This window comes from Ornithorhynchus anatinus, chromosome 8, assembly GCF_004115215.2.
Source record: "Ornithorhynchus anatinus isolate Pmale09 chromosome 8, mOrnAna1.pri.v4, whole genome shotgun sequence".
NCBI lineage: Eukaryota > Metazoa > Chordata > Mammalia > Monotremata > Ornithorhynchidae > Ornithorhynchus > Ornithorhynchus anatinus.
Window position 1 is genome coordinate 12,883,740 of NC_041735.1, and position 24,486 is coordinate 12,908,225.

Consider the following 24,486-nt stretch of genomic DNA (forward strand, 5'->3'; position numbering starts at 1 on the left):
CTCTGTGTCTCAGTTTCCTCATCTGCCAAACAGGTATTCATTACCTATGCTTCCTCCTTATTTCAACTGTGAGCCCTGTGTTGGGCAGGGACTGTGTCCAACCTGATTATCTTGTAACCACCTCAGCACTTAGTACAGTATTTAGCCCACTAATTCATTCATTCATTTAATCGTATTTATTGAGCACTTACTATGTGCAAAGCACTGTACTAAGCACTTGGGAGAGTACAATACAACAACAGACCCATTTAAATATTATTACTGTTTTATTATTATTATTTATCCCACCAGTTGGACCATCCTTCACTTGCAGGAGTAATCAGGGCAAACATGCATTGGAAATTCTTAATGTGGGCACTTCTCATGAGATCCCAAAAGTCAGTTTGGCACTCTTGGCCTGAGGTAGGCTGAGATAGAAAAGTCCCAACAGCCTTCAGAGAAGCTCGCCTGAAGAATTTTAACTTAACCTTTCATTTCTATGTATGTGCCTGACAAGGATACATTCTTAACTCTTTCCTAGCTCTATCCATGCTCCAGGGCAGACTGCAAGCCTAACCCAATGGCTAAGTCAAGGTGTCAAAGCTGGGCCCCAGGCTAGGTAGGTCCTCAGTGACCCCAGACCAATCTGGGTTAACGTGCAGAGAAGCTCTGTTGCTAAATTACCCAGCTGGTGGTTTACTTTTTGTAATAATTTATCTTTGCAGCCACTTGTCACCTCTTCTAGGGTGTGTGTGTGTGTGTGTGTGTGTGTGTGTGTGTGCATGTGCACATGTCTACTATTCAACTTTTCTTCCTCAGAGTCCACAAATGCTAGTTATCAGGGAAGATGATCTTTCCACAGGTGAGACAAAAAACCTTTGAAAAGTGAGGCTTCTCTCTGATGAATTATTTTGGGAGACAAGCACTGTAAGTGGAGAGACTTTCAGCTCCCCCTTTCCCCCTTTCTGTCTTCATCATCCTCAAGGAGCAAGTGGCTAGACACAGGGGAGGACGGTGGGGAAGTGGGGAGAAGCAGGTCAGGAGGGACTAAGAATCCAGGAATGGACCTATCTCTGTGACCCAAGAGAAAGATTAAAGTAAAATGTTTGGGGTGACATAGATCTAAATCTGTTTCCAATGAAGCCAGGGTTGCTAAGGAATCTCTTCAAAGGTGACTCGTGGAACTTGGTTCTTTCACACCACTTTGCCTTGGCCGGCCTTGTGGTGGGGCCCAAGGCACTTATTTGCCATTTGACTTTGCGGTAAGCCTGTCTTTTGAGGAGGTGATTGGATTTTACAGATCTAGTGAAGGAAGAACACAGCCCAGAACACAGGGAACGCTGTGCTTTGAAACCAGCCCCCTAGGGAACGTCTGCAGGGAGGCAGCTTGTCTTGTTGGTTCATAATAATAATACTGGTACTTATTAAGCCCTTACTATGTGCCAAGCACTGTTCTAAGCACTGGGGTAGATACAAGGTAATTAGGTTGTCCCACACAGGGTTCACAGTCTTCATCCCCATTTTATAGATGAGGTAACTGAAGCACAGAGAAGTTAAGTGACTTGCCCAAAGTCATAAAGCTGACAAGCAGCTGAGCCTGGATTTGAACCCATGACCTCTGACTCCCAAGCCCATGCTCTTTCCCCTGAGCCACACTGCTTCTCTGGTTCATGAGTTCAACTTGGTGTTGGAGCGTGGGTAAGAGACAGAGGACTGTATTTTTAGCAAGCATCATGGAGGAAAAAGAATATGCTAAGGTCCTTGGCTGTTTTGGCCAGACTTTTTATCACTCTCTGAACAGTGGGCTGTCTCTTCCTGTTTTGAATGCATCATTAGGATCTTAGGTGCTGAAGGCCTATTGGATTCAACCCACCTCCTGATTCAACCCGACTAGCCAAACCTTTCTATTTCATTCATTCATTCAATAGTATTTACTGAGCACTTACTATGTGCAGAGCACTGTACTAAGCGCTTGAGATGAACAAGTCGGCAACAGATAGAGACGGTCCCTGCCGTTTGACGGGCTTACAGTCTAATTGATGTCCCCCGCCTCTGGGTGTCCTTGCTGCTCTTTTCATTTGCTCTGGCTCTACCATTACTTATCACCAGTGAAGCATCTTCTCTTCCTGGCCTAAGGTCTTTGGTCCAAGGGTTTCCTTAAATCTGCAAGAGTTAAGCTTCCGTCCTATGGCCTCCTCTCCTCCCGCCCATCCGGTCATTGATTGATTAAGTGATTCATTATGGTACTTGTTAAGCATTTACCATGTGCAAACACTGTTCTAAACACTGGAATAGGTACCAGTTAATTAGGTCAGACACAGTCCCTGTCCCACCTGGGGCTCACAGGCTAAGAGGGAGAACAGCTTTCCCCATTTTACAGTTGAGGAAACTGAGGTAGAGAGATGTTAAGTGACTGGCCCAAGGTCACATAGAAAACAATTGGCAGATCTGGGATTAGAACTCAGGTCCTTCTGACTCCCAGGCCCGTGCTCTATCCACTAGGCCATGCTGCTTGGGTTAAATCCTCTGCTTTTTTAGAAGAGAACAATTGATACCCTTTATATCTGGCTTCCTTGGACTTGCCTTCTTTCTCGATCACTATTAGTTACGGTAACATCACTAATACTTTCTTTTGTTTTTTAGGAGCTTGGAGAGGCACGTTCAAATGAAGTCTTATTCTAGAGATCCCTAATACCAACCTATGTACTATGCCTTGACCTTGTTTCTCTCACCGTTGACCCCTTGTTTTCAATCTCTCCTCTGCTTGGACCTGCCCAAGGTCACACAGCCGAGTGGTGGAGCTGGGATTAGAATCCTGGCCCTCTGACTCCCAGACCCGTTCTCTTTCCACTAGGCCACGCTGCTTCACTGTTATTGGCAGCTCACTGGGGTGCAGAGGACAAGTTATATTCTAAAAGCGAGCTCAGCCCTTCTCAACTCTCAGGACGGTCCAGGGGCAGGGGAAGCCCAGGACAAGTCAACCGGCCGGAGCAGGGCTGTCACAACCGGACTTGGGCTGGGGAGGTGAGGCTGGGAGAGGGATTAGAAGCCTGGACTGAGAAGTAGAACTACCTCCAGGCGCAATACCTCCTTCCCTCCACCCCGCTGGACCAAGGCTGGGAGATCTGGCTTCCACAGGCCCAGCTGGTCCCACACAGCTAGTTCCCCGAAACTAGCAAGGGGAGGGAGGTGGGACCTCCTGCGGATCGGAGTCCGGGACAATGACCCCAATTTGAGGTAGGACCTTATCTGTCTACTGGAGATTAGCATTAATTTCCCAGGGCTGACAGGTTGTTCCTGGAAGGATTTGTGGCCCAGTGTGGGAACAGTTAGTAGCACTGGAATAATAATAATGATAATAACAATGGTACTTGTTAAGTGCTTAATATATGCTAAGCACTGTTCTAAGCACCGGGATAGATTCGGGTTAATGAGGTTGGACACGGTTCCTGTTTTACACGGGACTCACAGTCTAATCCTCATTTGACAGATGAGGTAACTGAAGACCAGAGAAGTGACTTGCCCAAAGTCACACAGCAGACATACGGCGGAGCTGGAATTAGAGCCCAGGTCCTTCTGACTCACGAGTCATGTTGCCGCTCTATAAGCAGCATAAATAAGCATCCATAGTTTAGGAAGGGACGACAGCAGGCTGCCTAGGTGGAGGCAGTGTCAATACACAGAGGGCAGTCAGGACTTGAGTTCAGAACCTAACACCTTCTGCTCCTTTCCCTGCTCTGGGTTGGCCTCAGTGGTCAAACTGGACTAGGTGTGTGTCTGGGGGAGTGATGAAAAGCACTGTTGTCTCCCAGGGCCCTGATCTCCATGGGAAAGGGAGTCCTTTACAAAAATATGGTGTCTTCCATTAATCCATCAATGGTATTTATTGAGCATTTACTCTGTGCAGAGCACAGGACTAAGACTTGGAAAAGTACCATACCACAGAGTTGGTAGACATGTTACCTGCCCATCAGAAATCTATGCCCTTCACTAAGGACTTGGGAAAGCACAATAGAGAAAGATGGCACATTTACTGCCTTTGAGGAGTTTACAGTTTAGCCCGGAGATTAGGTCTTTTTGAGAGGGATTTCTCAGCTTGGATGTGATTTGTGACTTACCCCCCCACGCTGTGCTTTCCAGAGACTTTTCTGCCTCTCTCTTTTCATGAGTTAATTTAATAAATTTAATCGAATTTATACAGCATTTTCATTTTTCCATTGCTTTCACATCTTTTCTTTGTCCTTGCAATGCGCCTGTGAGATAGGGAGAGGCTGGTAACATCATCTCCATTTTATGGATGAGGAAACTCAGCTACAGAGAGGGTAAGTGACTTGCCCAAGGTGTCTCGACAGTCCAGTGGCAAAGTTAGGAGTAGAACTCAAATCTCCCAACTCCCAGACCTGTTCTCTTGCCAGTCAACCGCACTCGGTGCTGATCATGGAAAGCGAACCCAGGAACTGGGCTGCCTCGAGACCTGGGACCTGTGATTCTTGGAGAAGAAAATACTTGAGAAGGTCAGTCAAATAACAGCTCACTACCCCTCCCTTTTTGTGACCGTTTTTGGCCTCTAGTACCGATTGCCCCCTTCCACTGTTAACTCAAATCTTTCAGCCTGTATGGTGGGGATCCAGTACAGTAGGCAAAGACACGAAAATGGCACCCCGTTTCACTTTATTTCCCAATAGATATGTATCAGCTGTGGGCAGGTTCCAAGTGTCCTGGTTTTCAGTCTATCACTCTACTCACTGAATCCGAACTACCCAATTGGCCACAGTATCCCAAGTCTCTCCTCTTTGGAAGTTAAATTCGATCACAATCACTGAATGATTGATTGATCGACTGATTTAAGCTCCCTACAAAGGTGTAACAACGGTCAAATGAGACCCTATGTCTTCTTTAAAATCCTACGGACCTTTTGTTGGGTTTGGAATAGTATTCAGGGCTATGAGATAATGTGATGGGAAATGAGAGAGAGAGAGAGAGAGAGAGAGAGATATGAATGGAACACACTATCTACCCAGAGTTGGCTGCCCCGCACTACGCATTGCTGCTCAATTTGTTCCTGACTCTCTCTCCAACACTTACATACTTATATATTTATATCTCCTCTCAGCACTTCTGTCCCTTTGTATGACCAATTTTATCATAAATGTATTTATTTGGATTGCCCAGTTGTAAATATTTTTATGCCAGTCTCCTGTGTTAGAGGGCAAGCTCCTTGTGGGAAGGAGTTATGTGTTACACTTCTACTGTGCTCTCTAAAGCACATAGTACAGTGACTGCACCCAGTGAGTGCTCAATATATTCCCTTACTACTTCTACTTACTACTACTGTTATTTAGATATAAATTCCACCTGAGGATTTGCTCCCAGCACTAGTACAGGGCTCTGCACACAGTAAGAACTTAATGAATACTATTACAACTGCTGCTCCTATTACTTCCACTACTTGTCTTGTCTTAGGCTGTTGAGTCATTTCTGATCCATAGTGACTCCATGGACACGTCTGTCCCAGGATACCCCACCTAAACCTGCAGTTCTGGTAGTGGACCCATAGAACTACTAGTATTACAAGATGGGATTTTTCAATTCACATTCAGACCGTTTGGACAGTTTGGCCAGGTTCTGGATCTGGCTGGTGGAAGAATGAATAGAGACAAATAAGTTAAAAGAGAAAAAAAAAAAACCACCTCTCCCTGCTGGGCTCCGACCACTCTCTGGACAGTTTTCCCCAACCCCATTGTCCAGGAGGAGAGATTATATCTTGATGAGGAATGGTGAGTTTTCTCCTAACACTGACCTTCATAGTCATCTGGCTTTGTTGTCTGAGGCCTGATTTGATTTGGGAGTAAATAGAACAAGTTATATGCTCTGCCTACCCCGATTCCCCCATGGGGCTTATCTTCACCTTCTCAAAGGGAGAATCAGGCACTCTTGCAAAATGAATGTGAGCTGTATGTTGTTTGTTTTTTTTTTGTTTGGTTTTCTTTAAATGGGGCATTGAAAGGCCAACACAGCATTTTCCAAGTACATCCTGTACTCTTCCAACAAATGGCCCACCAGAGCTTTATCCTCTTCTATTTATTCCTCCAGGCTAGCCTTCCATCCTCCCCTCCCCCAGCACATTCTGCATTTTCATTCTAAGAAATGTGAGAAGAAATAAGCTATCAGAAGCAGAGTCTATTGTGGAGATAACATTGGCCAAGACAAGGCCCCCAGAAGTCAATATCCTTTGGCTGAGAAAGACCATCAGGTGACAGAGAGAAGGAAGAGCTCAGGCTAACAGAGGAGAAACAGCCTAGAGGGTCTGAAGCCTGAAGGCAAGGCATGGAGCAGAGCCCTGGTCCTAGGACCTGGCCCTCCAAAGGGCCTGCTGCTAAGGGGTACCCTCTGGGCAAATGGTGGGGCCTGGGTTTTGCCTGATGACAGGGTTCTCCATCATAGAGGTTTTTTGGGGTAGGGAGGCCGGGGACCCTGAAGAGCCAGGGACAGGAAACACCCAGTCCTCTCACGCCGGCACTTGGCATGTCCCTGGAATTGGCCCTGTTTCTCTCCAGAGAGGAGAGTGCTGATCCAGCACAATCCATTTAATACAAATCAATGTTTAACTCACTGACTTCATGCAAGTGTTTTCAGGCCACAACAGAGTCAGAGCCAGAGCCAGAGCCAGGCATTAGTAAATACTTAAACCTTGGGTCTAGTTAAACAGTGGAGAGGAGGTAGGTCCAGCCAGTAGTTTGAAGCAGTCAGGGTATAACTGTTGGTTTGAATTTGCACCCATGGTGGTGCAGACCCACTTTGGTCTGTGAGGCCCACATGCTCTCTGTACCCACATACTACACCTTGTCCTGAGTAATGCCCACGAGGTCAGGCTTAGCCCAAGACAGGTAGTCGACCGAGGGCCTACAAAGAGTTGACTTTGCCTTTGGGCAGGGCCTTAAGCAGCTTTGGCATAGGCCGTGGGCATCCTGGATCCTCCCATCAACAATCCGCCGGGAGCAGGTGGAGGTGGTTGATCTTTCTGTCCTGCCGAGAACAAAGCTTATTTTTAATGGGACGTAACAAGTAAGAATAACATCCTGTGGCAAAGGCAAGAAATCATTAGTGACTTGCATAATTTCTGAGCTAGGGTCCCCACATTGTCTTTGAGCCTGTTGGCTAGAAACAGTGGTTGGCCTTAGGGAAATATCATTTAGGGAAAACGTCCCTGAGGTGGTAAGAGCCTACCTCAAAATGCTGTTAGAGTTGTCGATTCAAGATAAATGCTTAAATTCAGCCCACCTTTTGAATGATGATGGGATGAAGACTGACCACAAACAAGAATCAAAGAATATAAGGAATTCCATCACCCTGAGGAATTATTAAATACCCCAATCCCCACCATTTTATTATTACCACTAATAATTAATTAATTACTACTAATTATTATCAATAATAATAATAATTAAAGACTTACTATGTGTTATGCATCCTTCTAAGCACTGGGGAAGATACAGGTTAGACACAGTCCCTGTCCCACATGGGGTTCACAATTTAAGTAGGAGGGAGAACGGGCATTAAATCTCCATTTTACAGATGAGGAAACCGAGGCTCAGAGAAAGTAAGTGACTTACCCAAGGTCACACAGCATGTAAGGTGGTGGAGCTGGATACACTGAGCAGCTTTCTTGCTTGTTCCAGAAAGGTCTGGAGGTGCCTTCTGAAGTGAATCTCCAACAGTCTAGAAGTATGATATAATTTAGGCATTTATTAAGCACTTCCTATGTGCCAAGCACTGAGGTAGGCACAACACAATCAGATAATAATAATGATAATGGTATTTGTTAAGCTCCTACTACGTGCCAGGCACGGTACTAAGTGCTGGGGGGGATACAAACAAAAAAGGTTGGCCGCACTCCTGTCCCACATCAGACATACTCTGGGCCCCATATGGGGCTCCCAGTCCAAAGGGGAGAGAGAACAGGTATTTAATCTTCATTTTACAAGTGAGGAAACTAGAACATAGAGAATTCAAGCAAACTTGTCCAAGGTTACACAACAGAAAAATGGCAGAGTCAAGATTAGAACTGATCTAACTGCCTGGCCTGTGCTCTTTCCACTTGGCAACACTCTTTGGATCAGACTTTAGATTTCATAAGTAATCATTCAAGCAGTCAGTTGTATTTATTGAACACATACTGTGTGCAAAGCGCTGTACTAAGTGCTTGGGAGAGTACAATATAACAGAGTTGGTAGACGCATTCCCTTCCCACAAGAAGCTTACAAGTCAAGAGACTTGAAATGTGAAGTCAACCCAGGCAGCTGGAGAATGAGGCATAAGACTAGGAAATCCTTCACAGACCTTCTTGGTAAGGGAAGGGGGTGGTACCCAGCTTGAGGTCATTAAGAAGGACCACTTTCCAGCTGGTCTTATAGAACCCAGGTGCACGGAGCAGCTTCCTTGTTTGTTCCAGTAAGGTCTGGAGGTGCCTTCTGAAGTGAATCTTCAACAGCAGATGTTTCCCTCAGCTTTCTGAACTCAACCTCAAATCCCCTCCACTTGGCCTAGGGCCCTCTAAATGCTGGACCCAAAAGGAAGTGGTCTCCTCTGGGTCCTTTCTGAATGACTGGTTCCTGTCCTGCTCTGTGAGGTCACTTCTCAGGAGATTGAAAGAGCTGAAAAAGAAGTGAGAAGGGGAAAATGAAGAGAAATGTAGAAGTAAGTGAAGGCTTGTGTTGATACCATTTGACAGACGAATAATGCCAAACTAATTGATGTTGTAGGCCTTTTGTGGTCTTTTTGTGTAGCTATATACTTGCTGTGGCTTGATGTCCCTCACCTGGAGCTCCTGGGAGGCAGGTCTTGTGTGTATGTTTTCTGAACAGCATCTAGTACGATGTTTGTGCTCAATTAATATTCAGCAGTAACATGTGGGAGTGGTGTGGGTCCCTCCCCAGATTTCAGCCATGAGATGAACCAAGTTAAAGGGACTGGGTGAAATGGATCACTCTGGAAATTCCAGCTTATACTTCCACTTTAGGCTTTTCATTTTTACCCCAAACTCAACTCTACTTAATGGTTTACTCCCATCCCTCCTTTGATTCTGAGCCAGAGACTGCCTTCCCAGCCTGGGATTTTAGAGTTTTGGTCTTTTTATCCAGGAAGCTAGTGTCTCCTGGAGGAGTAGAGAAGGGTTTACCTTCAGGGTTTAGCAAGGAGAAACCATTGTCAATGAGGGGAACTGATTGTTTTCTTCTGAGTAGGACCTGAGGGAAACTGCAGTGCAGACTGTAGGTCTCTGTGTCAAGAAGGCTGGATTATCTTCTGTGGGTTTGTTTTTCCTCTGGACTCCACACAGATGGCTATTTCCTTCCAAATTTCTCTTCTCCCCTAAGCTTTGATTCCGAAGAACATGCTAATTTCTGTGCGTCTTAGAACAGGATGAGATTGACTTGGCTCACACTATTTATGGCCAAATACTAAAAAAAGAGATACTGTGGCCATATGCCCACAGGGTACATGGAAAAATCTGAGTAATTCATCTGTTGATGACAGATTTCTTATTTTGGGCAAAAAATGAAGAGTGAAACGTGCAAATCACCCAAGAAAAATCCACCTTTGTGTTTTCCTTTGGTGATGGTGGGTTGCCAAAACCTTGCCCTTGTAGAGAAGCTGTTCCAAACATTGCCTTTCCCTCCTTCTGGTCAGGCAACCTCAGTCAGCCTGCAAATATTTTTGGCGGAGTGTGCAATCAGGCAAGGCACAATTATTTCACTTCAAATCCAGAATCTTCATATCTCATAATGGTGCACATAGGGTGAGCTTAAACCATCAGGGGTATGACTACCCCACTCGTTTGGCCACCATAGTTCAATCTGGCTAAAAGATGTATTTGAGCTTGTTTTAGCACCGGATTTCTGGCTGTGAGATTGCAGTCCGTTGGGCCCCCTGATTTGTGTGAGACAACCAGATTGACAGTCGGGGCCTGGGAACTGCCTGTCTGCAGGCTGTTTGACTTCCAGGACTCTGGACACTTCTTTCATTAATTTAGACTTGATTGTGCAAGTCAAGAACTGATGTGTTTGGGGTACAGTAAACTGAATATATGGTGGATAAATGCGGTTTCTTGCTTAACTCACCCAGCTAGCCAGAGGATCTATCAGGTAGAGCCAGCTAGAGGAAGGGCTCTAGTGACTACAGGTGCAGTATGTGTGCTGGAAGGGAGGGGAGAAGGGAGAACTGGTAAAAAAAAAAAAAAAAGGGGAGGGAGAGGCAGCTGAAAGTGAGAGAGTCCAGAGGTTGAGGGAGACCAGACCTAATCTCCCCTGCCTGGCTTTATTTCAAAAATGAATATCAATGTGAAATCTTGTCTTATGTTGTCGAATTGTCTCTGAACCATAGCGATACCATAGACACATCTCTCCCAGAATCTCCCCTCCGCCCCCCCCGCCCCCAACCATCTGCAATTGTTCTGGTAGTGTATCCATAGAGTTTTCTTGGTTTAAATGATACAGAAGTGGTTTTCCATTGCCTCCTTCCAAGCAGCAAACCCGAGTCTCTGCCCTTGGCTCTCTCTCAAGGCGCTGCTGCCCAGCACTGGTGAGTTTTGACTTGGAACAGATTGCCTTCCACTTGTTATCCACTACCCAACTTAGGAATGGAATGAATATGTCTCTGCTTGACTCTCCCTCTCAGGTTGAGGCTGGTAAAGTACTGGAAACTCTCCAGGTACGACCCTGAGAGGGGCAATGTAAAATATTGTCCTATGATTTCAATCTAAGGAAAATCTGACCTGCCTCTATAAAACCAAGAAAGATTGTATGTTGAGGATAGTGATCACTTCCCCTTCATTTCTGCTGTGCAAAGAACAAGAAATAAAATGTAATCACAGCAAGAGGAACTGAGGTCAGATATGAGGAAGGACTTCCTAAGGGTGAAGGTTAATGGACATTAGAATAGGCTCTTGGAAGGTCATTAAACTAGAAACCTGTGTAGCTGGGCCACAGAATAGTAGGGACGGGTCAGCAGCCTGCCACACTTTTTTTTTGAGGTGGGGGACTTCCTCTGGCTGGGTGTGATGTCAGCTTTCCGAAAGCTCTGAGGAGGCCAAGCGAGAAACTCGCCTATTTGGGAAGGGCATGTGCTCTTTCTGAAAGTCCCTTTTGCCTGCAGAAAAGCTGCATAGTCTACTCACACTCAACCCTGCCTCCACCTAGATGGGAAGCTACTGCAGCCTTTGGTCTAATGGGGCTATTGGCCCACACTTCTGGACTTTATGGGGTCTGGGCCTCTTTTTAAAACGCAGTTTAGATGCTAGTTTTTCCGGGAGAGTTTTGCGCAGAGGCAAGGGGATGGGGCAAGGGGATGGTCCCTCTCAAGCCCCCTTCTGAAGCGTCTTAATCTACAAATTTAGTTCCTTCTCTTGCCAAAAGGATTGTAGAGCAGATCGCCATCTTGTGGACAACTGAATCCCCTCCAACTGTGGAGAATTTTAGTTGGGAAGGAATAGGTTTTCCTTCCGACCCATAAAAATATATAGTTCATTTAAATATGTTTAGAAAATTTCATTTAAATACATAGTCACTTAAAATACAACCTTTCCCCAATGAAAGCTGGGCTTCAGGAGGGTTCTCCTCCTTGGTGGAAAAGGTGATTTGAGAAGCATTCCCAATTGTAACCATAATGTTCAAATGACATTGGGAGAATGAAGGTTCTTCAGGCTATGGACAAGGACACACATTAAAACAAGGGAGAATTTTTAAAAATGGTTTGAGACAACCCAAATCATGGTTTTTAAACCTAGAGACAATCCTCCATTTTGAGACCCTCCAGACCAAGGCATGAATTAGAGATGGGCCATCTTCAATCAACCGACCGATAGTATTTGAGTGCCAGCTCTGTGCAGACTACTGTACTGTCTGTCTCCAATCCCTTCTCCCTACTTAAAATCTTAGATGGTGAACCCCCAGGGGGTAAGGACCATGTCTAATTCTCCTGTGTATTCTATCCCAGTGCTTAGTACATTGCTTTGCCCACAGTAAGCACTGTCAGTCAACAGTGCTTATTGAGCACTTACCAAGAGTACATTATAGAAGACACATTCTCTGCCCACAGCGAGCTTACAGTTTAGAAGGATGAGAAGGAAAGTGTGTGGGATTGGGGCAGGAAGGCTTGTGTTTGGTCTAGCAAAGGTCTCCTCTGTCTTAAAGCTCAGGGACTTTAAGAATTGGACCAGTCCAATTCTGGTAAGGGCTAAACTAGGTTAGGGGAATAGAAGTCATAACTCAGTTAGGTTTTCTGTTTAACTGACAATTACATTAATGCTGCATCCCTGGCCTTGGGAGAGGGGAAAATAGCCTTCTGATCATGAGACTCAATCCCGGCAGGAACCACCAAAGAATTGGGAATGATGCAGTGCAATTTGAAGTTGATGCCCCAGGTTCATTCTTCTATAGTTACTTACTGAATACTAGTACCATATTTGAATTCATAGACATGATCCCTGGCCTCCAGAAGCTTATAATCTAGGAGAGGAGATCGTCACTAACATAAATTTCAGGTAGGAGAAGATAAGAGACTTTAAAGATAGGGACATAAGTGTCATGGGGGGGGGGGGGTGTGAGCAACCAAATGCTTAGGGAGAGAGTCTCCAAGCATCTCAACCTTGCCTAACTCCCACACAAATTCAGCGGAAATCTGGTTGCATTTATTTGTAAAAATGCTCGGCCCTGAGACCACCATTAATCATTCATTTATTGAGCACTTACTATATGCAGAGCACTATACTAAGCACTTGGAAGTGTACTGTATAACAGAGTTAGCAGGCACGTTCCCTACTCACAACAAACTTACGGTCTAGAGCGAGTCTGGGTGGTATTGTCACGGCTTAGCCTGGCCGTTGCTGGTTCCTGGAAGACCACATCTCCATCTTTCAGAGGTTGAGTCAGTAAGCCATCGATGAAAAAATTGTCAGAAAATAATTACTGGAGTTTTAGGCCAAGTATATCTTGTTGTTAGGTGCTTGGGATTCCTGTTCAAGGCCAGATGTGATCCTTGCCTTCAAACAGTTTGCAGTTAGAGGGGAAACAAAGGAGATCTGTAATCAACATAAATATGCACAGAGATCTAATAAGTAGCAGAGCAGAGTAGCATGGAGAGAAATCTAGATTCCTTCCAAAAAGTATGCTCCCTCTCCCTTTGTCCTGGCGAATTTAGGGTCCTCATTTTGATCTAGAAATTCTGTTAGATACGGAGGGCTTTGCTCTCAGCTTGTTTTTCTAATGTCGAAAGAGCAGCTCACTGAGGGGGCAAGTGGCTTTTTTAAAAAAAGTTTTCTTTCCCCTGTCTGGCAGGTCTGTGTTTGTTATTAAAACTCTTGAGATTATGGCTGTCTGAGACTCTAAGGATGACAGCAAAGGACCAGATGCTGCAGACTGATAAGTGACAAAGGCATTCTGCAATGCCAGCTGTGCCATAGAAAAGCTCTGTTTTTATACTGCACCATGATTTTCCAAGTGGCATTGTGTGTTTCCAGCATCTGGATGCTGCTGTCAATGACTCCCATATATTTTGCTGAGCACTGGCATTATGATAATGAAGAAACTGCTGTAGAAATTTGTTGTAGTTCATCCCAGTGTGTGTCGGGGCGGGGAGGCAGGGGGGCAGGGAGGCTAGCTGGTAGTCTGTGCAGCTGGAGCCCAAGGGTCTCTGAGGTCTATGTCAAGGATAAGAGAGCCGGTTTGTTACTTCGTAATAACAATAACTACTAATACCTAGGATTTGTACCTAACAACTCAAAGGTCTTTCACATCTATTATCTACCAATCCAGTAGAATAATTGGGCATTTAGTCTGGGCAGAGTACTGTTCTAAGTACTTAGCAGAGTAAAGTAGTGAGAAGACTATCCTTTTCCTCAGAGATCTTATGTTCTAGCAAGGGAGAGAGAGAGACATTAAATTACCAGTAAGAAGAAGCATCTGAGTTGTCTTCCCTGTGACTCTGCTTCTTAATCTCCAGTGTTCCTTAGTGGGTGGGAAGGAGATGGGGTGAATACTTTGTGCTCAGGACCATGGGGACTCAAGTGCATAAGAGAAGCAGCGTGGCTCAGTGGAAAGAGCCCAGGCTTGGGAGTCAGAGGTCATGGGTTCGAATCCTGCTCTGCCACTTGTCAGCTGTGTGACTGTGGGCAAGTCACTTAACTTCTCTGTGCCTCAGTTACCTCATCTGTAACATGGGGATTAACTGTGAGCCTCATGTGGGACAACCTGATTAACCTGTATTTACCCCAGCGCTTAGAACAGTGCTCTGCACATAGTAAGTGCTTAACAAATCTCTTCCCCACCCATGCCCCATCCCAGTCCTCTTGTCCCACCGCCACCCCTCATCCCCCTCTCCTCGTCCAGGGCCCCGCCACCTCCTTCCCATCCAAACCCTCCCCTCCCCCCGCCCTTCCCCCCCTCCTCCCCTTGCACCCACAGCTACTTTCAAGTGTGGCCTCTGGAACCCCCGCTCTGTTACAGGCAAGCTACCTTTCATCCATGACCTTTTCCTCTCCCGCTCTCTCCTCCTCCTCGCCCTTTCGGAAACGTGGCTCTCTCCCGAAGACACGGTCTCCGCCGCCGCTCTCTCCAGCGGAGGCCTCTCCTTCTCCCACTCCCCCAGACTCACCGGTAAGGGAGGAGGCGTCGGCTTCCTCCTCTCGCCCCGATGCCGCTTCCGCACTATCCCTCCTCCCCCTCCCTCTCCTTCCCCTCCTTCGAAGCCCATATCATTCGCCTCTACCACCCACTCCAGTTACTTGTCGCCGTCATCTACCGCCCTCCCGGTCCCACCTCCGACTTCTTCAACCACCTTGACCCCTTTCTCACCTTCCTCCTCTCCTTCTCTCTGCCCACTCTGATCCTTGGAGACTTCAACATCCATACGGATGTACCCGACGACTCCTCTGCCGCCCGCCTGCTATCCCTCCTCGACTCTGCCGACCTCCTCCTCCACCATACCGCGCCCACTCACCGACTCGGTCACACCCTCGATCTCGTCATCTCCTACCGCTGCACTATCTCCTCACTCACCAACTCTGAAATCCCTCTCTCTGACCATAACCTTCTCACCTGCCTCATCTCTCACACTCCCTCCCCCTGCAAATCTTCGCTACTGCCCCACAGAGACCTCCGCTCTCTCGATCCCATCCGTCTTTCCAATAGCATCTCTCCTCACCTTGCCTCCCTGTCCTCTCTTCCCACTCTCGACGATCAGGTCTCCGCTCTCAACTCCACCCTCTCTACTCATCTCGTCTCTCTCGCCCCCCTTTCCCTCCGCCGCTCTCGCTCCACTAACCCACAGCCCTGGATCACCTCCTCCGTCCGCCTTCTACGCTCCTATGCCCGAGCTGCTGAGCGCTGCTGGCGAAAGTCCAAGCACCAAGCCGACCTCACACACTTCAAATTTATCCTTTCCTGCCTTAACTCTGCCCTCTCCTCCGCCAGGCAAAGCTTCTTCTCCTCCCTCATCGACACCCATGCCCGTCACCCCCGCCGATTGTTCCGGACCTTTAACTCTCTCCTTAGGCCCCCTGTTCCTCCCCCTCCCCCATCTCTCACCCCTAATGATCTGGCCACCTACTTCCTCACGAAAATCAACACGATCAGGTCTGAGCTCCCCAAAGTCACCCCTCCGCCTCTCCCCTCCCCCCCAACAACCCCCTCCCCTACTTTCCCATCCTTCCCTGCAGTATCCTCAGAGGAGATCTCCTCCCTCCTCGCAAGTGCCACCCCCTCCACCTGCGCCTCGGACCCCATTCCCTCTCACCTTCTTAAAACCATCGCCCCTGCCCTCCTCCCTTCCTTAACTTCTATTTTTAACCACTCAATCTCCAAGGGCTCCTTCCCCTCTGCCTTCAAACATGCCCACGTCTCCCCCATCCTAAAAAACCCGCTCTTGACCCCACTTCCCCCTCCAGTTATCGTCCTATCTCCCTACTACCCTTCCTTTCCAAAATCTTAGAACGAGTCGTCTACAATCGATGCCTAGAATTCCTTAACTCCCATTCTCTCCTAGACCCCCTCCAATCTGGCTTCCGTCCCCTCCACTCTACCGAGACTGCTCTCTCTAAGGTCACCCATGACCTCCTTCTTGCCAAATCCAATGGCTCCTACTCCATTCTGATCCTCCTTGACCTCTCTGCTGCCTTTGACACTGTCGACCATCCCCTCCTCCTCCATACCTTATCTCACCTTGGCTTCACGGACTCTGTCCTCTCCTGGTTCTCCTCTTACCTCTCTGGCCGATCATTCTCGGTCTCCTACGCTGGAGCCTCCTCCCCCTCCCATCCTTTAACTGTTGGAGTTCCTCAAGGGTCAGTTCTTGGCCCTCTTCTGTTCTCCATTTACACTCACTCCCTCGGTGAACTCATCCGCTCTCACGGCTTTGACTACCATCTCTACGCAGATGACACGCAGATCTACCATCTCCGCCCCTGTCCTCTCCCCCTCCCTTCAGGCTCACATCTCCTCCTGCCTCCGGGACGTCTCCACCTGGATGTCGGCCCGCCACCTAAAACTCAACATGAGCAAGACTGAGCTCCTCATCTTCCCTCCCAAGCCCGGTCCGCTCCCAGACTTCTCCATCACCGTGGATGGCACGACCATCCTTCCCGTCCCGCAGGCCCGCAATCTCGGTGTCATCCTTGACTCGTCCCTCTCGTTCACCCCACACATCCTATCCGTTACCAAGACCTGCCGGTTTCACCTCTACAATATCGCCAAGATCCGCCCTTTCCTCTCCACCCAAATGGCTACCTTACTATTACGGGCTCTCGTTATATCCCGGCTAGACTACTGTGTCAGCCTTCTCTCTGACCTCCCTTCCTCCTCTCTCGCCCCGCTCCGGTCTATTCTTCACTCCGCTGCCCGGCTCATCTTCCTGCAGAAACGATCTGGGCATTTCACTCCCCTTCTTAAACAACTCCAGTGGTTGCCTATCGACCTCCGCTCCAAACAAAAACTCCTCACTCTAGGCTTCAAGGCTCTCCATCACCTTGCCCCTTCCTACCTCTCCTCCCTTCTCTCTTTCTACCGCCCACCCCGCACGCTCCGCTCCTCTGCCGCCCACCTCCTCGCCGTCCCTCGGTCTCGCCTATCCCGCCGTCGACCCCTGGGTCACGTCCTCCCGCGGTCCTGGAACGCCCTCCCTCCTCACCTCCGCCAAACTGATTCTCTTTCCCTCTTCGAAACCTTACTTAAAAATCACCTCCTCCAAGAGGCGTTCCCAGACTGAGCTCCTCTTCCCCCTCTACTCCCTCTGCCATCCCCCCTTTACCTCTCCGCAGCTAAAGCCTCCTTTTCCCCTTTTCCCTCTGCTCCTCCACCTCTCCCTTCCCATCCCCACAGCACTGTACTCGTCCGCTCAACTGTATATATTTTCGTTACCCTATTTATTTTGTTAATGAATTGTACATCGCCTTGATTCTATTTAGTTGCCATTGTTTTTACGAGATGTTCTTCCCCTTGACGCTGTTTAGTGCCATTGTTCTTGTCTGTCCGTCTCCCCCGATTAGACTGTAAGCCCGTCAAACGGCAGGGACTGTCTCTATCTGTTGCCGACTTGTTCATCCCAAGCGCTTAGTACAGTGCTCTGCACATAGTAAGCGCTCAATAAATACTATTGAATGAATGAACAAATACCAACATTATTATAAGTGATACAGTGGGGAGAAGGGGTATGGGGTAGGGAGCTGAGATTAGTCCTGGAAGACTTCCTGCAAGATATATGATTTTAGTAGGGCTTTGAAAATGGGGAGAGAAATAATCTGCCAGATATGAAGGGGGAGGGAGTTCAAGGCCAGAGGGAGGATGTGGATAAGAGATCTATGGCAAGACAGATGATACTGAGGCACAGTAGGTAGGGTGGCTTTAGAGGAGTGAAGCTTGCAGGTTGGATTGTCCTGGGAGATGAGTGAGGATAACTAGTTGGGAGAGAGCTGATTGAATGCCTTTGTCTTTGTAAGGAAGATGAAAGGCTGTTATTCCTTTTTTCAAAGGGAGAAACCGGGGTCACTAATTGTGCTGCTTAGATTCAGGTGAAATAAAGAATGTCACTTTCTGCTTCCTGAGAGTAGGTGGGAGGGAGCACTAAGGAACACTGGAGATTAAGAAGCAGAGTCACAGGGAAGGCAGGAGAAGCCAGAAATCATCTCGAGTCTGAGTTTGTTTGTTTGTTTTCTAAATGAAATAGAAAATCATCTGCCCTGACTGGTTGAGAAACTTGCTGCCTGATGGCAAGAAGCTGGACCAGATGACCTTTTGAGATGGCGCCCACCTCTCATTTCACAAAGTACTCCCATGTTTCTGCCTAACCAAATGAAGAAGTCAGCCGCTCTCCACTCTGTTTATTTGGCAGGTGTTACATTAACAAGCTGAATTTTACTTCAGAAAAGAATGGGAAAAGTTAAGCTATTCATCAAATCCCTGTCTGCCTTCCTCAGAAATGAGAGAAGCAAAAGCCATTTAATGAAAATATCCCTTCATTGGTGCCGGCTAATCATATAGTTCAGTAGGAGTTGGTACCCAGGAATTTTTTTCCAACCACCAAGGGTAAACCGGGGTTGCCATTGGAAACCAGTGCTAGGCTTTGAGAAAGCTGTTCAGACAGGAATCATCAGGGAATACTTGTAGATCCAGGCCAAGATAGTCCAGGCCTGCTGACCCCTGATCATTCCTCTGAGGGGTTGGTCTGTAACCCTGGACTCTAAAGCATGTAGCAACACTGTCACCGACCCATCTTTCCTCCATCAGATAGTCATTCCCATGCTTTTCCAAGCCTGTTTCCCTGCTTCCCTGCCCTCAACTGCTGGGATCAGAGAAAGGAAATTTGATGATCATTGGAAGGAGCCCAAAGCAGTTTCAGAATAATGTCTCCGAACAGGCAAGGCTCCATGATTCCAGACCCTGGCCGAGCTTCCTGGAAGCAGAGAGGAAGAGAATGGTGTAGGGAGGAGGTAGGTCTATAGATGAAAGACTTCTGGTAGTTTTGGGAGCTTGATGATTCCCTGAGTGACATCTCCAGAGAGAAGGTCAAAGGTGAATTTGGTTGTTACGCACTGTCCTTTTCCTTTTCTCCCCTCTGGAAAGGTGTGGGTGACCTAGCCTCCCTAAGCAATGAACGGACACTCTCTGGGGAAGTTTGGCTTCCAGTCAGAGGTGAATTCTATTTAAGACGTTTGAGCTGTGCAAACTTTAAAACACTCTAGACCAATCTGAATGCAAAGAACAAAAAACTCTGGGTGCATCAGAAAGGCCGAGAAAACATACTCAATTTAACCTCTCCAGTGGCCTCCTTCTTGCCAAATTCAATGGCCTCTACTCCATCCTGAGATTTCTCAACCTCTCATCTGTGGACCACCCCTTTCTCCTGGAAACATTATCTAACCTTGGCTTGACTGACATTCTCCTCTCCTGGTTCTCCTCCTATCTTTCTGGCTGCTCATTCTGTCTCTTTTGTGGGCTCCTCCTCTGCCTCTTACCCTCTAGCAGTGAGAGTTCCATACGGATCAGTTCTGGGTCCCCTTTTGTTCTCTATCCACACCAACCTCTTGGAGAATTCATTCACTCCAGGGGTTTCAACTACCATCTCCACAAGGATGATTGCCAAATCTATGTATTTGGATCTGTACCCTTGAAGCATTTGATATTCACTCCACCCTCAGTCCCACAATACTTATCTACGTATCCATAATTTAATGTCTGTCTCCGCCTTCTAGACTGTAAATTCCTTGTGGGCGGGGAATGTGTGTACCAACTCTACCTTCTGAGTGCTTGGACTATGTTCTGCCCACAGCAAGTTCTTAATAAATGCTGTTGATTAATTAAACCACAAGATTTGGGAGTGGACTCAATTCACCCAAAGCCGGGCATAGGGCATGGTCTGTGGCTGGTGCAAGCAACACAAAGAGCTCCCCGGAGACACTTATTGGCAAGTACTCCCTCTCTCCGATTACTCTCACCTCTGTCTAGCTGTAATATCCAGTTGTATGAGTACTACAGTGGGAATTTTCTAAGTCGTGAGGTTTTATGGGAACACAAACCTCTGGATTATAAGATAACTGACTGGATAAGAAAATGAGGGTAGGAAAATTGTTGGCTCACCTCTGGTCTGTGCACACAAGATAGATATGATCTCAGTGTGGTTGGTTAATATTGGAACCTGGTGAGATTACTTAGAAAAGTTTCCATGGAGGAGGTGGAATTTTAGGAAGTATTTGAAAGTGAAGAGGAGCAGGAGAAACGTTCAGGAAGGCAGGGAATTAGCATGTAAAATAACTGCAAAGAGGGAGAATTGTGTGTGGAAGGTAGGATGCTTTAGTTGATAATATGATAATGATGATACTATTTGGTAAGTGCTAACTTTGCTAAATACTGTATTAAAGTCTGGAAAATACAGTGCTAACTTTGCCAAATACTGTATTAAAGGCTGGAGAACACAGAATTCAGTCATATCAGACACAATCTGTGGCTCATGTCGGGTTTGAAACCCAAGGAAGAGAGAGAACAGAAATTTAGCCTCCACTCTACATATGAGGAAACTGAAGCAAAAGAGAGTGACTTGCTTAAGATCACATAAAGTAGGAAAGTGACAGTGCCAAGATTAGTACACAGGTTTCCAGACTCCAAGGTCTGTGCTCTTTTCACTAGGCACTGTTGCTTCTCTGGAGTAGAGAGAATGAGCTGAAGTGAGTGGTAGATGAGAATTAGGTATGAAATGGGAGAAGTTAATAGAAGTTCTAGCTAGGAGACAGGCTGCTTACCTCTAGGGTCAATCACTGGCTCAGTCCAATACCATTCTGTCTAACCCAATTTGCTTGTATCCACTCCAGCACTTAGCACAGTGCCTGGCACATAGTAATTATTACCATTATTATTATTATTATTATTACCCAGAATAGAGATTCATCCTTGGAGAATAACTTTTGCCTTTTGTGGCTGTGTTGGTTGCCCATTGAAACCCACTGCTGCCTGGCATCTGTGGTGGAGGGCTGAGGTCCAAACAAGTTGTGAGTGGGCATCTTGCCAGCCTAACAGATGGGCAGGAGGGTGGGCAGCTAGAAGGCTGTACTCCGACTGCAACTCAAGGCGTTGATGATCGAGGCCATGTTTCCCAGCTGAGAGTGTCAAAACAGCTGCCCGCCTGGAACTGACACACCTATAATTATGGGCTCTGCAATTTCTAATCTTGCTCCGGCTGAGCTGGATTCATTGTTGAACCCAAAATAGCAGCTGTGCCATATAAGGGAAATTTTGTGTCTCTGTGCTTAAAAGTGGCACTGAGCTTGTCAGAAGAGGGATGGTGGGTGTGAAAGGGTTTATCGTGCAGCCCCTTTGGTTCTCTGTTGATTTCTCTGTTCTTTTCCAGCTGGGGTGGGAGCACTGACTGTTTTGCATTTGGAAGGAAGTTGAAGGTTTCTGGGTCACTGGGTGGAGAGAGGTGTCTGGACAATGCCCCTGTATGGCAATAGCAACTTGTCTTCTTTAAAAAAATCATGCCAGAGTTAGACTGAACCCCCAGAGGTCATTTAAGCCAACCCTTTGACTCCAGGTAGGCCAACAAAGGTATGGTTTACAAACTAGTTCTTAGTTTTAAAGGTCTCTAGGACTGGATGTTCCATATTTCTTTTCATTTTGCCTCATTATTCTTCATCTTTAACCTAGAAAGTAGCTCTTCAGGTATAACCTAAATCTCTCTAGCTACAATTCAAGTCCCTTAGCTGAGCAGCCTTCCTCTGTGGGGTTGGAAACAGGGACCAGCTCTTGCCTTAAACTCGCTCCTCTAATTTTATTAAAGTCATCCCTCAGACTTCCGTTCATCATAAAGAACCCCCAATCCTTTGAGGATGGTGGGCAGAGCTCAGTAGAGGCAGCCAAAGTGATCCTAGCAATAAGGGACCAAAGTTGTATTCGTAACACCTCTAATGTGTGTTCTGACCTCGTGTGACACTCTGCATCAATTATCTTGTCTGTCTGACAGAAATGATAATCTGCATCTTCTCTGACCTCTTGGGGTGACTGGAGATGAATCAGAGGCTGGGACTGGGGGAGACCAACACTCATTAGGAAAAATTAAATCCCCAAATCACATGCTTCCTAATGGAGCAAACGTTTTTGGACTAATTTTCACTCCAGCATGAATTCAACGTGGGCCCCGGGGCTGATTCCAAACATTGCCCAATCTGCATGACAATCCCCTCCAAAGTGTCGGTTTAGCATGAAAAGTAACAGTGCTAATGATGGTACAGTGTTTGACGTGTAGTAAATGCTTAACAAATGTCATTTAATAGGGGCTTATTACATGCAAAGCATTAAGCTACAGACTGGAGTAGATGCAAGATAAACAGATTGGAACCAATACCTGTCCCAGATGGGACTCACAAACTGAAGAAGAAAGGAGAGAAGGTACCTTTTTTTCCCCATTTTGCAGTTGAGTAAACTGAGGCCTAGAGAGGTGAAGTGACTTGTCCAAAGTCCCACAGAAGGCAAGTGGCAGAGAGGAAGACTAGACACCAGGTCTCCTGACTCCCAGGCCCAGGTTTTTTCCATTAAAACAAGCTGTCTTCTGAAATGCAGATGTGCCCCAGGCGTATTCAGGTCTGTTGCCTATGGGAACAGGATAAATTCATCAGGAGAGCTCATTCTGGGCAAGAAACATGACTGCTAATTCTGTTGTACTCTCCCAAGCACTTAGTACAGTGCTCTGTACATAGTTAAGTGCTTAATAAATACCACTGATAGCTTGATTGATAGGAGACCAGGAGTCGCTTGTAGTCATACCAGAATTGACAATTCCTGACAAAGTATGAGGTTGTTAAGGACCCTCCCACTGTCCTAATATAAAAATGAATGGTATTTGTTGTTAATAATTATGACGTTTGTTAAGCACTTACCATGTGCCAGGCACTGTACTTCGCACTGGGATGGATACAGGCAAATCGGGTTGGACAGAGTTACTTGTTCCACGTAGGGCTCATAATCTCAATCCCCATTTTACAGATGAAGTAACTGAGTCACAGAGAAGTTGGACAAGTCACACCTGACTCCCAGGCCCGTGCTCTACCCACTACACAAATGCTGCTCTGCTGCTTCTGTTAAATGCTTACTATATGTCAAGCACCATACTAAACCCTGGGTGGTTTTTTTTTAATGGTATTTTTTAAATATTTACCATGTGCAGACTCTGTACTAAGTGCTAGGGTAGATACACGCTAATCAGGTTGGACACAATGGGCTCACAGTTCTAATCCCCATTTTACAGATGAGATAACTGAGGAAGAGAGAAGTTAAGTGACTTGCCCAAGATCATCCAGCAGATAAGTGGCAGAGTCTGGATTAGAATCCAGACTTCCAACTTCATTCATTCAATTGTACTTATTGAGTGCTGCTACTGTGTGCAGATCACTCCAGGCTCCAACCTCTAGGTAGGTAACCAGTCCCTGTCCTACATGGGGTTCACAGTCCAAGTAGTAGAGAGAATGGGTGCCGAATCCCCATTTTACAGATGAGGACACTGAGGGATGGAGAAGTTAAATGATTTGCTGAAGGTCACACACTAGGCAGGAGGCAGAGCTGGGATTAGAACCCCGGTCTTCGGCTTGTGTTCTCTCCATTAGGTCATGCTGCTTCCCTAGACTGGATCAAAGTTGACTTTCCCCTCATCTGTGAGTCAATGAGTTAGGACCCCAAGTAAAATAAGAACCAGATTCAAATTCAACCACTCAAGATCTAGTTTGGATTCGGGAGTTTACCCTGCTTTATCATCTTGGTTTAATATTCGACATCAGCATGAAGAGCTAATAGCATTGATTTGGCATAAAGGGTGGGTTTCAAATAGCCATGTGCATTTAAAAGATGAAACTGTTTTAACAAGGCTAATGAGCAAAATAATTATTGTACTATGGTGTGATTTATTTTTTGGGGGAGGTGGTGGCGAGAGGAGAAAGTTTTGATTGGGATTTTCCCATTCTAGGCCCACATTTGAAGGTGCCAGCCATGTCTTCTGTGTCGGTGGAAGGAGAATGACTGTGTTTCTTTCCTTTTAGTTAGTTCTGGACACTCCTTGAATGAGTGGGAATGAGAACAGCCTTGCAGGTTGAATTAATGAATCTCTTATTCTGGAAATTTTGTCACTGCCTTAAATGACCCTTCCCAAGAGTACAGAAGTGATGTGGTATTGTAATCAAAGCTCTATGTCTTATATTTTCAAATTTCATTAAAAACCTCTCTTTCCTCACTGTACAAGGGAGTTTCTACTGTAGTCACTGTAGTGTGGGTGTGTAATTATCAAGTAGGCACTACTGTTCTTGCCCAGCAGAGGGAACATTAATAATGAGAAAACCCTCTCTTAGGCAGCCCGGTGAAAATTTATTTCTTGCTTCCCAGGTATAATAATAACTGAGGTATACTTTAAGCGCTTACAATGAGAGGCAATACTATTTGCACCCTTTATTCACCCCTCCCCCAGCACTTACGTACATATTCATGATTT

The 24,486-nt window shown here is 46.5% G+C and overlaps 1 long non-coding RNA gene across 2 annotated transcripts; it reads right to left on the minus strand.

The window, feature by feature from the left end:
* Nucleotides 1-4,138: 4,138 nt before the first annotated feature.
* On the minus strand, nt 4,139-22,930 carry LOC103171057. 2 transcript variants are annotated; one of them, XR_486578.3, is made up of 5 exons: nt 22,889-22,930; nt 22,405-22,601; nt 12,811-13,015; nt 7,593-7,698; nt 4,139-7,005 (listed from the first exon to the last, which is right to left on the minus strand). It is a non-coding gene; the product is annotated as an uncharacterized LOC103171057 (long non-coding RNA). The 2 variants fall into 2 exon arrangements; XR_003761650.1 differs by lacking the exon at nt 22,889-22,930 and having other exon boundaries at nt 12,811-13,054; nt 22,405-22,441.
* Nucleotides 22,931-24,486: the final 1,556 nt, after the last annotated feature.